Raw genomic sequence first — 12,511 nt, 5'->3', positions numbered from 1 at the left:
CAAACAATGATAAGACAAGGGGTAATGGGTATAAACTGGAACACAAGAGGTTCCACTTAAACTTGAGAAGAAACTTCTTCTCAGTGAGGGTGACAGAACACTGGAACAGGCTGCCCAGGGAGGTTGTGGAGTCTCCTTCTCTGGAGACATTCAAAACCCGCCTGGACACATTCCTGTGTAACCTTATCTAGGTGTTCCTGCTCTGGCAGGGGGATTGGACTAGATGATCTTTTGAGGTCCCTTCCAATCTCTAACATACTGTGATACTGTGATACTGTGATACAACATGACCTTTTAGGGAAGAGCTAAAAGAGTTGGGGTAGTTTAGTTTAAAATGAGAAGCCTGGTAAAGTCAAACCTTTAAAGATTTAAAAACCATGCTTCTCTTCTTCTCATAAGTTGTCTGTAATACTTTAAGGACAGTAATGGTCAAGGTGTGGTCAAGGAATGTACACCTGACTGGTACAGCTACTTCTGGACCTACCTCTGTGAAGTTATGTTTGAGTAAATTTATTTTGCTTGTAGGATTAATGTGTGGCCAATACTGAAAAGAAAAAGGGTGTTCAGTAGATAAATTACTATAGGATTTATAGTCTAGCACGTAAATCCTGTATATAAGAGTGTAATAATAGTGCAGTAACATGGAGAATGGTGTACTTTCAAGGAAGTGTTTTTGTATCATGGATTTTTTCTTTTCTCTGAGAATATTGTGAACTGGCCATCTGAAAGCTGGCTTGTCATATCTCAGTCATAAAGCCCTGGTATCTTATATGCCACCTTGTATATCGTTACATGAGATCAGCTTGCATATTTTATGCAGTCCTTCAGTTTGAGAGTAAGAACTGTTTAGATCCATGGGGAGAAGGAAGATAGGGAAGGACAAGAAGTAGAAATGAACCCTTTTGCTGTTAAAAGTGCTATGCATGCTGTCCTGGGTTCAGCAGCAGCAGTCAGTTTTTCTCCTTCTTAGTAGCTGGTGCAGCGCTATGTTTTGACTTTTGGCCTGGGAATAATACTGATAAAGCCAATGTTTTCAGTTGCTGGTCAGAATGTTTACCCTGACCAAGGACTTTGTGAGTCTTATGCTCTGCCAGGGAGGAGGAGAAGCCGGGAGGAAGCAGGGACAGGACACCTGACCCAAACTAGCCAAAGAGGTATTCCATACCACAGCACATCATGCCCGGGGATGTAACTGGAAGTTTCCCATAAGGGCACGTCCTCTTCTCTGTCGGGCTCATTTCCGGTGGGTGGTATCGTATTCTCTTCCCTTGTTATTTCTCTTATCATTATTATTATTGGTGGCAGCAGTAGTGATTTGTGTTATACCTTAGTTACTGGACTGTTTTTATCTCAACCCGTGGGAGTTACATTCTTTCCATTCTCCTCCCCATCCCTCGAAGGGAGGGGGAGTAGAAACTGTGTGGCTGACTTGCCGACTGGCTTAAACCACGACACATGCTTATCTTATGGCTTTAGTTATTTTAGATAAATGAGGAAACATTTCACCCCAGTGGGTTAATTAATGTCGACAAATAGTGGCTATACCTACAATGTCACTATTTGAAGACAAAATGAACGAAAAGCAGGCAGGATAGAAAGGAGAATATTTACAGAGATCCTTGCCTTTGGTAAGGTGAAATCTCAAAGCATATAGTAAGGTTTTGCAGAAATTTTTAGCCGGTGTTAGTGATAAACTCAGTTACTTTCCCAGTATTAGCTTTGAAGTTCAGAAGACTGAAAGAAAAAAGTTGATTTTGGTGATTAGGAAGTATATCTAAAAACAGGTCATGGACTTCAGCAGGAACAAATACTTCAGTGATTATTTTATGAGGTTAAAAATTGGTGATTAACTCATGTTTGTGTTGTTGTTGGAGCTGTTTTTTCTTTGTCTGAATTTTGGTATGGTTAATGCAATATACTTTTTGTTGCCATGCTTAGTGCTTCAAGCTTTTAAATATTTCCTTTTTTTTGGCAGAGAACTAGTTGTTTGATGGTAGACTTGGCTTTTCTATGCACTGGAATGCCAGAGGCATCACAGCCTCACTTTGTACCTTGCAATAATAATTTAACATAAACACTATAATTACTATATTTACCTTCATTTTACAAGCTAGAAAAACATAGTTATAAATTACATGAATTTAGAAGGCAGTAACATCAGCCTGAGTGCGGGAGGAATAGAGAAACAGTACTAAATTGATTTAAAAATGAAATAATCAAGGTGGTTCTGGATCTACATATTGACAAATATATGCTTATGAAAATGCAACCCAAAATTTGTCAGCAAGATAATGACTTAAAATTTATGCTGTTTTACACCCAATCAAGGTGGGTTTTTTTTTTTTTTTTTTTTTTTTTTTTTTTTGTCATTTTTATGTCATCAGATTACTGCTGGTAATTCTTAATTACTTGATAGCCTTATTGTTGTTTTTCTCTACATCCTAGTTTTAATTCTTTTGTGCCTCTCTTGAATGAGAGAATAGTTTCTGTGGCTGAAGGGCTTGTGTCTGGTCAAGTTTTACAGTGCTGAAGTCCAATTAGAGCCATCAAAGATGGTGTTTTAGGGGTGCTGTTTGTTATCAAACTGCAGACTTCTATCATTTAGTCAACTAAGTGGTGGTGGTATCTTAACTTTGGGGTGACTGGTGGTGTAGGTAGATTGGAATGAATTGCTGTATTCCCACCAGGTATTGAGCAAAGTGTCCTTAAAAAAAAAATCCAGACAAAGAAAATCTCTAAATACCAATTGCAAAACTGCATTCACATGCTTAAAAGTGGCTATATAACACTTAGAACTTGTAGTTGTGACTGTTTGGGGGGGGACAACAAATCAATAAGTAACATGAAGATTCAGTTGCCTGCATTTATCTATGTGGTAGTTTCTTACAGATCTGTTTCAGCATAGGGGGCATTATTGATTCTCAACTCCTTCTCAAGTCATCAGCTGATGAAAATACATCCTGAGTTCCTGTACAATAAATTACTACTTCATTAGTTGTGTTGTACATTCTCAGAGCTGGTCTTGGTTAATTCTTATCTGGCTTTTTATAAAGCTGAGCTCTGTAATCTGTCATGTAATCAGCTTGATTACTCAGAGGCCACATATGCATCAACTGTTTAGTGCACATCTTACAAATTTTAGTAAATTATGGTATTAAATTATAAAAGAATTTTAACATTTGAAGACATATTTCTTGAACCTGTGCTGATGTAGCAGTACAAACTGCAAGAGTTCATACTCTCAGAAAGGTGGAAAACCTACCACATACAGTATTAGATGTATTCTGAACTGGGATTTGGTAACTTTTATCTCTTTTTACCAGTATTAGCAACTGACCTGAAATTTCTCTTGTACTTAAGTGTAAAATGTATGTATTAATTATTTACTAAAGGATAACAAAATCAGTTTATAGAAGCTAAATAGTTTTTGCTCCATGGTATGAAAGGAAGCAAACAGAACGCTCACCTGGAGGGCCAACAGCAACATCTGTGAATTTGTGCTGTAGTTCCAGTTAAGAATTTAAAGCCATGGAAGTAAAAGTATATATTTATATGTATATAAGCACAACATGGAAGTACAAGTAAAATACATTACCTGAAGGAAGCATAACTTTAGGTTATTCAAAATTAAGTCTGTAAGTTTGCATTTTAAAATGTCACGTTCAGGTACAGTTGCAAATTATATTGAGTTCTTGAAATAACAGAAAGGTTGATTGAAAGAATCTTAATTAAAGCTTTTGCTCCAAAAAGGACCTTAGAATCATAGAATAGTTAGGGTTGGAAAGGACCTTAAGATCATCTAGTTCCAACACCCCTGCCATGGGCAGGGACACCCCACACTAAACCATGCCACCCAAGGCCTCATCCAAGCTGGCCTTGAACACCGCCAACGATGGAGCATTCACAACCTCCCTGGGCAACCCATTCCAGTGCCTCACCACCCTCACAGTAAAGAATTTCTTCCTTATATCCAATCTAAACTTCCCCTGTTTAAGTTTGAACCTGTTACCCCTTGTCCTGTCACTACAGTCCCTGATGAATAGTCCCTCCCCAGCATCCTTGTAGGCCCCCTTCAGATACTGGAAGACTTCTATGAGGTCTCCACGCAGCCTTAGATCAGGTCAGCTGTAGCTTTGCCTAGCTGTATCTTGAAGAATTCCAAGGACTTCTCCAACCACTCTGGGGAACCTGTTTCTATGCCTCACTGCATGATCTGTGGTAGAAGTCTGCATTAAAAATTAAACAACTCATGATTTTCAGCTTTTTTAACCAAAACTTATGTACAGCAGCACTGTTGCTTAGTAAGTCTGATTTAATTTGCATTGTTCTATAATGTTGTGTCTTATATTGTTTAGAAAATGGATCTTAGTATTCTTTGTGTATTTTGGACTACTACTGAGCCATGAGTTAGTGTCCAGAAAGTAACCATGTAACTGCATACTTTTCATAAAGGGCAACTGAGCTAAAGCTCAGTTGTTTTTCTTGAGCAGTAGTTTGTGTTTGTTAATGCTGAAATTCACCTGATGTCTTATCCTATGGTCACAGAGGGCAGTGATTTTTGGTGTCATCTAGAACCATGGATAATCATCACCAGTTGCCACCTTGCTATCCAGGCTTTTGTCTTAATGTTTGGTGTATGGAATGCAAACCAGTGGGATAATCACTGTTAACTAGTCCTCTAGAAGAGGAACCACTGTATTAATATTCCTTCTTACTGTGTCTTAATATGGGAGAAAAAGGATTCTTTCTTTTTGTGCCTTAACAATTCAGTTTCTTTAAGAACCTTTCGTGAAGGATCTTACCAGAACTATTTCAACACCATTATTTCCACCCCCTACTCCCTGCCTCCTTCCCTCTTTCACACACTTTTCTTCATCTTTCAGAGAAGTATAATAGCTGTGGGTGGGACATTTTCTTTCTGCCAGAAGTATCATCTTCACCTGCAAGCTCACAGGGTTCTCACAAGCCTACAGATTCTAGTCTCTCTTATAATCTCTCTCATACAATTTTTTTCAAATGGGTCTACAAAGCTCTTAGGATTTCATGTAATTGCTCCTTTTAAAATATTGTGTGTTGTTTTACTGTTTTCCATTCTTCTGGAAGAAATGTTTATTTAGAGCATGTCAGCAGTTTTGTATTTTGGCTTTTCTAGAGCTCTTGGGTGAATACTCACTGTTCCCAGTGGGTTTTGTTGTTATTGTTGTATTTATTCTAAGACCTTTTATATTGTACAATCAGCTTGAGAACCTTGCTTAGATGGGGGGAATAACTTCAACAATAACTGTAGTTTGGAAACTTTCCAATCTCTGTTGTAGATATTTAATTTTTTAGAAATAAATGTAAAAAAAAAAAAGGCTTGCATATACAGCTTTTTCTTTATCAATTCTTTTGCATCTTGGTCATTCATCAGCCTTGTCATATGTGAGGTTTCTTGCATATGCTTTGAAATGTCTTAATTATTAGCTTTTATCAAATTAATCCTTCAGAATACTTTTGCTCAGTCTTTCTTTTAATTTTTTTTTGTTTGGTCAGCATAATTAACCTAATTTTTCATTTGAAGCATGTCCATAAATTTTTGGCTTTTAGATATAAAGTTTGGCACCCCTTTACCGTTTTGTGTAGGTCATCAGTAATAATGGCTTTGTGACTTCCCAGGAACTTTATTCCAAAGTCAAGAAACATGGGGTTTTATAATCATTAAATAATAATTCCTCACAGTTTAAAAAAAAAATAAATTTTATAGTATCTTAAATGTCTAATTTTTCCTGAGCTTTGGGCTGTTTTCTTGAACTTGGTAGCAACTCATTCTTCTCTCTCTGTAAGATTCTCTGTATGTAACTATCTAAATGGTGAATGAAAGCTGTATAGAATTTTAATCTCCGCAATAAAAAGATGGTATGTGGCCACTGAAGTGGAGTTCTCTGCTTGGCTTGGTCACTCTTGGTCTCTCACACATGGTGGTGAAATAAGGGATTCCTGTGTCTGCATTTTAATGGGATTGATGATTACCTCTGGGTTGTGGAACTTGGTTGGTTACTTCCAGACGAGAAAGTTACCCTCTGTCTCCTGTGTTCATACAGGGATAGAAAATACACTCATAGGTGAGATGGGCAGAACTTCCTTACAGGCTGATGTTAAGCAGCTGGTGATTATGGTCTTTTATTTGGTGAAAATTCTGTTTTCTATCATTCTTTCAATCCATTTCGTTCCGTACTTCCTAATAGGTACTTCAGATTCTGACATCTTTCATGTGAAAAATTTATACGTTGTTCAATAATTTTTGAATGTAAACCACCTTGTCAAAGTATTTATCAGTAGCTTTTGGGATTATTTTAAAGTTGAAGATATATAAGCCTTGCAGGTAGTTATCTTTGCATATGGCTGCTAATGCAGTTTAAAAGTATATCACAAACAGTACGCTGAAAGTGCAGCTGTATAATTTATTAAAGCCTGCCACATGCACATCTGACAACTTAATTTGCAGCTTTTATCCTGTCCTTCAGTGATTTCTTACCTTGTTTACAGATGCTGGTGAAGAGAGATGAGCATTACAGCATTCAATGAAGGCCATCTAATTTGAGCTTTTTGAAAGCATAAGAAAGTAAATAGAACAGATGCACAGCCCTTTCAGAGAGTACCCTGCTTAGTAGGTTCTTGTCTATTCAAGTGAGGCTTCTCCACATGCATTTCTGCCTTTTGCAGTCTCTTGCTTGGAGAAGAACAGTGGGTGTCCTGAAACCAGCTTCTTGGAGACCTGTGTGATGAGACAGTCTTGATTTATAGGATTTCTGACTCTGGGCCTGGGTTTTACAAATGATTATTTTTTCTTCTGTTGACAACTTAGATTAACAAATGACGTTTATTCTGGCTTTTAGTATTATTTCCATAATTTTGGTATAGTATTTGGTGAGTGAAATATATTACATTTAGGAAAGAGCATAGAGTCTGAGATTTTTTGATGGTTGCATTATTGGAGAAGGATAATGTGGCTGTAGAGGTGTTACAAGTTTTATGTTTGCTTCCAGCACAAAGTTTATCTTAATTTTTTTGTTGTGAAATGCTTGTGAAAGATATGCTGAGAGTCTCATGATACAGTTTCAAACCTTTTTGTGTTAAAAGAAGCCCAAAGAATTGCATTCCCAGCAGTAGGAATTTTTTAGAAGGAAACAGACTTGGCAAAAAACTGTGTCACACTACATATCACACTATGGGAGGTACTACTATAAACACCTCCCTAACAAAAGTGTTAAAATATCTTAAAATGCATGTTCTCTGTGTAAGAACTTGATGAAGAATATGCTGAAAACTTGCTTTTGATGCTTAATTTTTGGAACAGAGTAATTTCAGGGAGGCTGGAGGGGGGAAAAAAAGAAAAAAGCAATACATTGTGCCAGTAATGAAAAAAGAGTGGTGTGTGGGTCTAGGGAGGTGTGAGAGAGAATGATGGACTGTCAGGCTCACCTAATAATAGACTTATACTTCTGTTTGCATGTCAAACGTGTTAAAGAATAATTCTAAAACTATCACTGGTTACTCAAGCTTTTGTATAAAAGCGGTTCTTGTCTTGTGAAAATGGATAAGAAGCTGGGTTAGTAAAGGTGACTGGAGAATCATGACAGTAAAAAAGACTTTAAAGCAATTGAAGTACTGCAGGGAGTGCTGGGGTGCCCTATCCCTCTAACCCCTAGCAGAAGTCTTCTCACCACCAGATCCTGACTTGGGACCCTACTGACCCAGCTATAAGGCAGGTCTCCTCTTCTGTATTATTGCAGGAGAGGGGAAAACTACTACTTATTGGGAAAGGAGTTATTTCCAGATTCTTCATCTCTCCAGTGTTGGTAGAAGGGGGAAGGACTTGGCTCTGCGGCAAGGTGAGGTGGGCTGAGTGCAGAGTAGGAGGTCCTGAAGGGGAAGCGCAGTGGGTGTTTATGTTGGGCCTCACTATCAGATGCTGAAATAGTATTGCTTACATAATAAAATAATTTTTGTAGTGTCTGGTGTTGCATATGCTTAGGACTGTAATGCTGCTAAGTTACTGGTCTTTATCCCATTCCTACTGAAGGTTTCAGGTAGAAGTAACCTAGGAAGAAGCTAAGGTTTTGTTGAAACCACCACATTTATATTTTTCTTCTCTTCCCCTTGACTGAGTGTTTACTGTGCTTTCTTTCCTTAGGTCATGATTTCACCGACAAAATAGGTTTTACTGCTAGATAATTAACTTCCCCGCATTTAAAAAAGGGAGGAGGGGCACTAATGACAGACTTTCTGCTTTTACTGTTTAATGTGCAACCCTACTGTTTCTGTTTGTTCTAAAATACATTGGCTTTCTTAGCTGGTGTTTCTAATGAAAGTCAAGTGTCATTAGGCATCTTAGAGACACTTAGGCCTTAGATTTTGTCATCTAAACATGTGAGAATATGAGCTTGGGAATGTACATTTTATGAATTCCTTTCTGGGGTTTCAGCTTGACCTGGGTTGGAGATTGCATTTAAGGAAGTGGTGTATCCCCAGCAGTGAAAGTTTAGGTAGCTGGGATGCAAGTTTAGCTGCGTAGTTAACTGAGGTGCTGTAGTGGCTGTGCACCAGTTTTGGGAATGTCAGTAACACTTTAAAGATAAAGTGCCTTCATGTCTGTTCATCTAGATGCTTAACTAGTTGCAACCAAAATTCTGTAATTCTCAATGTGTTTTCTGAATGGTGCAAATAGGTTTTTGCCAGCATAACGTTCCAGGATTTAAAGGATAGCTACAAAGAAGATGGAGACTTCCTTTTACAAGGAGACGTGGAAAAGAAAGGAGGGGAGGGGTAATGGTTACAAGTTAATCCTGGTAAGATTCCGATTGAACACTAGAGAAGAATTTTTTACAATGAGAACAGTCAGCCCTAAAGGGGATCTGCAAGAAAGCTGAAGAGGCATTTGTTACAAGGGCATGTAGTGATAGGACAAGGGGGAATGGCTTTAATCTGAAAGAAGGGAGATTTAGATTAGATATTGGAAGAAGTTCTTTACTGTGAGGGTGGTTAGACACTGGCTCAGGTTGCCCACAGAAGTTATGGCTACCCCCTCCCTGGTGGTGTTCAAGGCCAGGCTGGATGGGGCTTTGAGCAACCTGGTCTAGTGGAAGGTGTCCCCGCCCATAACATAGGGGTTGGAACTGGATGATCATAAGGTCCTTTCCAACCCAAACCATTCTATGATTTATTGGAATAATCTTCTCAGGGAAGTGGTGGATTCCCCAGTTTTGGACACTTAGCTGGACAGGGTGCTGGGACAACTAGTCTAGGTCATGCCTTGCCCAGAAAAGTTGGACCAGATGATCCTTAAGGTCCCTTCTAACCTGGTGTTCTATGATAATTCCATTTCAAACATAGTGAGTTTTGAATAGCGACACAATACAGTTCATTCTCTTCATTTAACATTTTGGTTTTGCATATTCAAGGGTTGAAATACTGAAAAAGTTTAGATTAAGTTCATGTGAGCAATTATGAAACTGGTTTGACTGCACTAGGAAGAATGACTACGAATGGTTCACTGTCAAAATCTGAGGCTGTGTGAAGGCATCTTCTAGGTCCAGTTTTACTTGATGCTGTCATTAAACACCTGAGTGATGGAGCCTGAAGTACCCAGCTGAAACACAAGACAAAGCTCCTTAGGAATGCAAAGCTAGAGTGCTCAGGGTCAGAGTTCAAAGTGTTCTTAGCAAGATGGAAAAGTGATAGGAGAACAAGAATACATTTGGATAGCAATAATCATTGGTATTAAGCACAAGACACAGAGGAAGATACACCAAATGTACAAGATACAGAGCAAGACATGCAAGATGTAGGAATTAAGTCTTTAAATGTGCTTGTAAAAAGGAAAGGCTTGGTCTCATCTCAATGGATGTGCAGAAAACAAGAGGTAAGAGGAGGCAATGCAGTGAGGTTGGATGTTAAGGAAAACATCACTTTTCTGGGTGTGAGAATATTAATAGTAAAATTGCCAAGAATGTCACTGAATCTACATTTATAATTTCTTACAGACAGTTGCATTGTGGATAAAGGAACAGTTGGCCCTAATTTTGGCAGGGCTCTTGAATCTATCTAAAATCTTCTCTATTCTTTTTCACCCTTAAGATCCATCCATATTTTATTTTGTCTGGTAGTCTGTATAATACTGCATTATTCTTTAATCTTAGAATTCATTGTTAGGATGAACAATGTCAGTTGCCTTCCCAGTATTGTTATGCCGTTTATAGAGTATGAAGAAACCTTCTTAAAAATCTGATTTTCATGTTTATCATCATGTTTTAAAATGTGGGGTCTTTCTTGGTTGGTTGGTTTTTTGTGGTTTTTTTTTTTTTTAACTGCTTTAATGATAGCCCTTCAGTAACGTTTGTAACATTGCAGTGTAATTCCTTTATACAACTGAAAATCAGTGGAACATTTTGGAACCCTAGTTAAGAGAACTCCCGAGTTTTTAAAATAGCTAACATAGAAGATAGAGTGTTTCTGCTATGGAACAATACTGACATCCAGTGGTGGTCTCGTACTGGTGCTTTCTTTGAAGTTGCACTTTGCTTTATTTTTAAAATTGTTCTCTCTTCTTTTGTGGAGTTACCAAGTATGATAAATTTGAAAGCTCTTTGCGATTTCCTGCACCCCTTCCATTTTGTATGGCATGATTGCATAAATGTGCTTTCTTAGCGAAGTAATAGAAGGAACATTCTGATTTCTACGTACACACAATGAAAAATATATAAAGTCTACTGTAAGATGTAGGCTGGCACTGAATTACAAGAAGTACTGTTAGTGCAGTTTGTGTTTTCTGCTAGTATCACTGATTCTGTGAAGAGCTGTGAATCTGAAATGTGTAAACTTCACAGAGCATGCTTATTAATATTTATTTCTTTTATTCTTTCCTTAAATAAAGCTTCTCCTTAATAAAATGTGAATTGTAGAGATGATAGGAGAAAATTACAGAGGACTGCTAGAAAAATGTAAGATGAGATAATAAAAGGCTAGAAGATTGAACATTTCTGTTGGTGCATGAACTGTTAATTACAGCTAGAGGAAAACATGCTTGTGACAAATAAACATTATTAGGAAAGTTTTTTGCATGGTGGATTTAATTCTAGAGTAAAGCTCTTATTTTAAGCCTATTAAAGTGTATGTGTGTGTGTACATGTACCTGTTTGTCTGCAGATCAAGTATTTGATCCAGCAGTATAGAGTAGAGAAGAAAAAAATGTATGTGCTCTTAATATCACTGATTTTCTTCAGTGTTTCAGACATAGGTGGTAATGGTGTAGTAGTACAGAAATCTGTCTGTACAGATTTAGGCCATGTCAGGTATAGTCTGTTCTTGATGAAGTAAAGCAGAAGATAAAATGAGGTAAGTAGAAGCGCAGCTGAGATTGGTAGTACAGAATTACAGCCCTTAGCAATGGAAAATACAGAAAAGGAGAATGTGCACACCTATAATGTGCAAAAATGGGTTATTAAATTGATATCATACTTTATCTGAAGGAGCAGTGGGAAAACAGCTCTGCCTGTCACTGATGCAATATGTGTATTACAAAGGAAAAATTACTGAAATCTGTTTCTCACAGAAGCTTATTAAGAACATTTTGACAGAAAAATTGCAGATTTGGTTTTTTATGTGAATGGTTCCCATAGAAAATGCTGATTCACTACTAATGGCTTTGTTTTAATGTTTCATTTGAAGGTAAGGTAAGAATCTAGGTACTTTGTAGGAGATGTTCTTCTGACAAAAGCTGTTGCTAAGAGGATTGTACTGCTACATGTCTCAGATGAGCAGAGCTACAGGGAGGGAGGAATAGGTGAGATATCCCTCCAGGTTTCAGCAAACATAATGTGGAAGAACTGCAGTAGAAGCATTTATTTTTCTCTCCCTACCAGTCTCTCTCCAGAGGATGCATCACAAATAACCATCTCAGCCATTTGCGGCAGCTTTCTGCCCATTTGGTTGTAAACTGATTCTGTTTATCTTTTTTAAAAAAATTTGTATTAATATGCTAAGGCCACAAATTCTCTATGTGACTCATGCAGCATTACTTGCTGTAATTCCTTAAAAATCAATAGAATTATCTACATTACTTTGATTTATAGCTTTTGAGATTGTTTTAAAACCTGTGCAAGAAACAAGTCTAGTGAATTCTTTTTTCCTTGGAAACCAAAGGTGCTTGCAATGCATGTTATTCTAGTTACCAGTCCTCCTAGAAAGAAGTGCCATGTCAGTTTGTGTGTGTGGTGGTTCAGTTTTTGTGTTTTGTTGGGGTTTTTTAGGGTTTTTTTTTTTGTTTTTTTTGGTTTGTGGAGTTTTGTTTGTATGCTTGGTTGGTTGGTTTTGATTGGTTTTATTTTGGTGAATAAACAAAAAACTAAATGGCCAGTTGGAACACAGCTGCCTCCTTTTAAGTCTGTCAGGTTTGTGTTCCAGGGTAGTAATATATGCATTGTATGTTAAGGAAATAATTTTTTGTCGCTGTCAGTGTAAGATGTCAGTGGTC

The 12,511-nt window shown here is 37.6% G+C and overlaps 1 protein-coding gene across 1 annotated transcript in view; it reads left to right on the top strand.

Moving 5' to 3' along the window:
• Positions 1–12,511, top strand: part of TDRD3 (tudor domain containing 3) — a gene marked incomplete at its 5' end in the record, with an annotated part of 104,930 nt that overhangs the window by 32,122 nt on the left and 60,297 nt on the right. The window lies entirely within an intron of this gene.

This window comes from Psittacula echo, assembly GCF_963264785.1.
Source record: "Psittacula echo genome assembly, chromosome: 3".
In the NCBI taxonomy this organism is placed as follows: Eukaryota; Metazoa; Chordata; class Aves; order Psittaciformes; family Psittacidae; genus Psittacula; species Psittacula echo.
The sequence above is the reverse complement of the archived record's forward strand: the minus strand, read 5'-3'. Positions and strand labels throughout refer to the sequence as shown.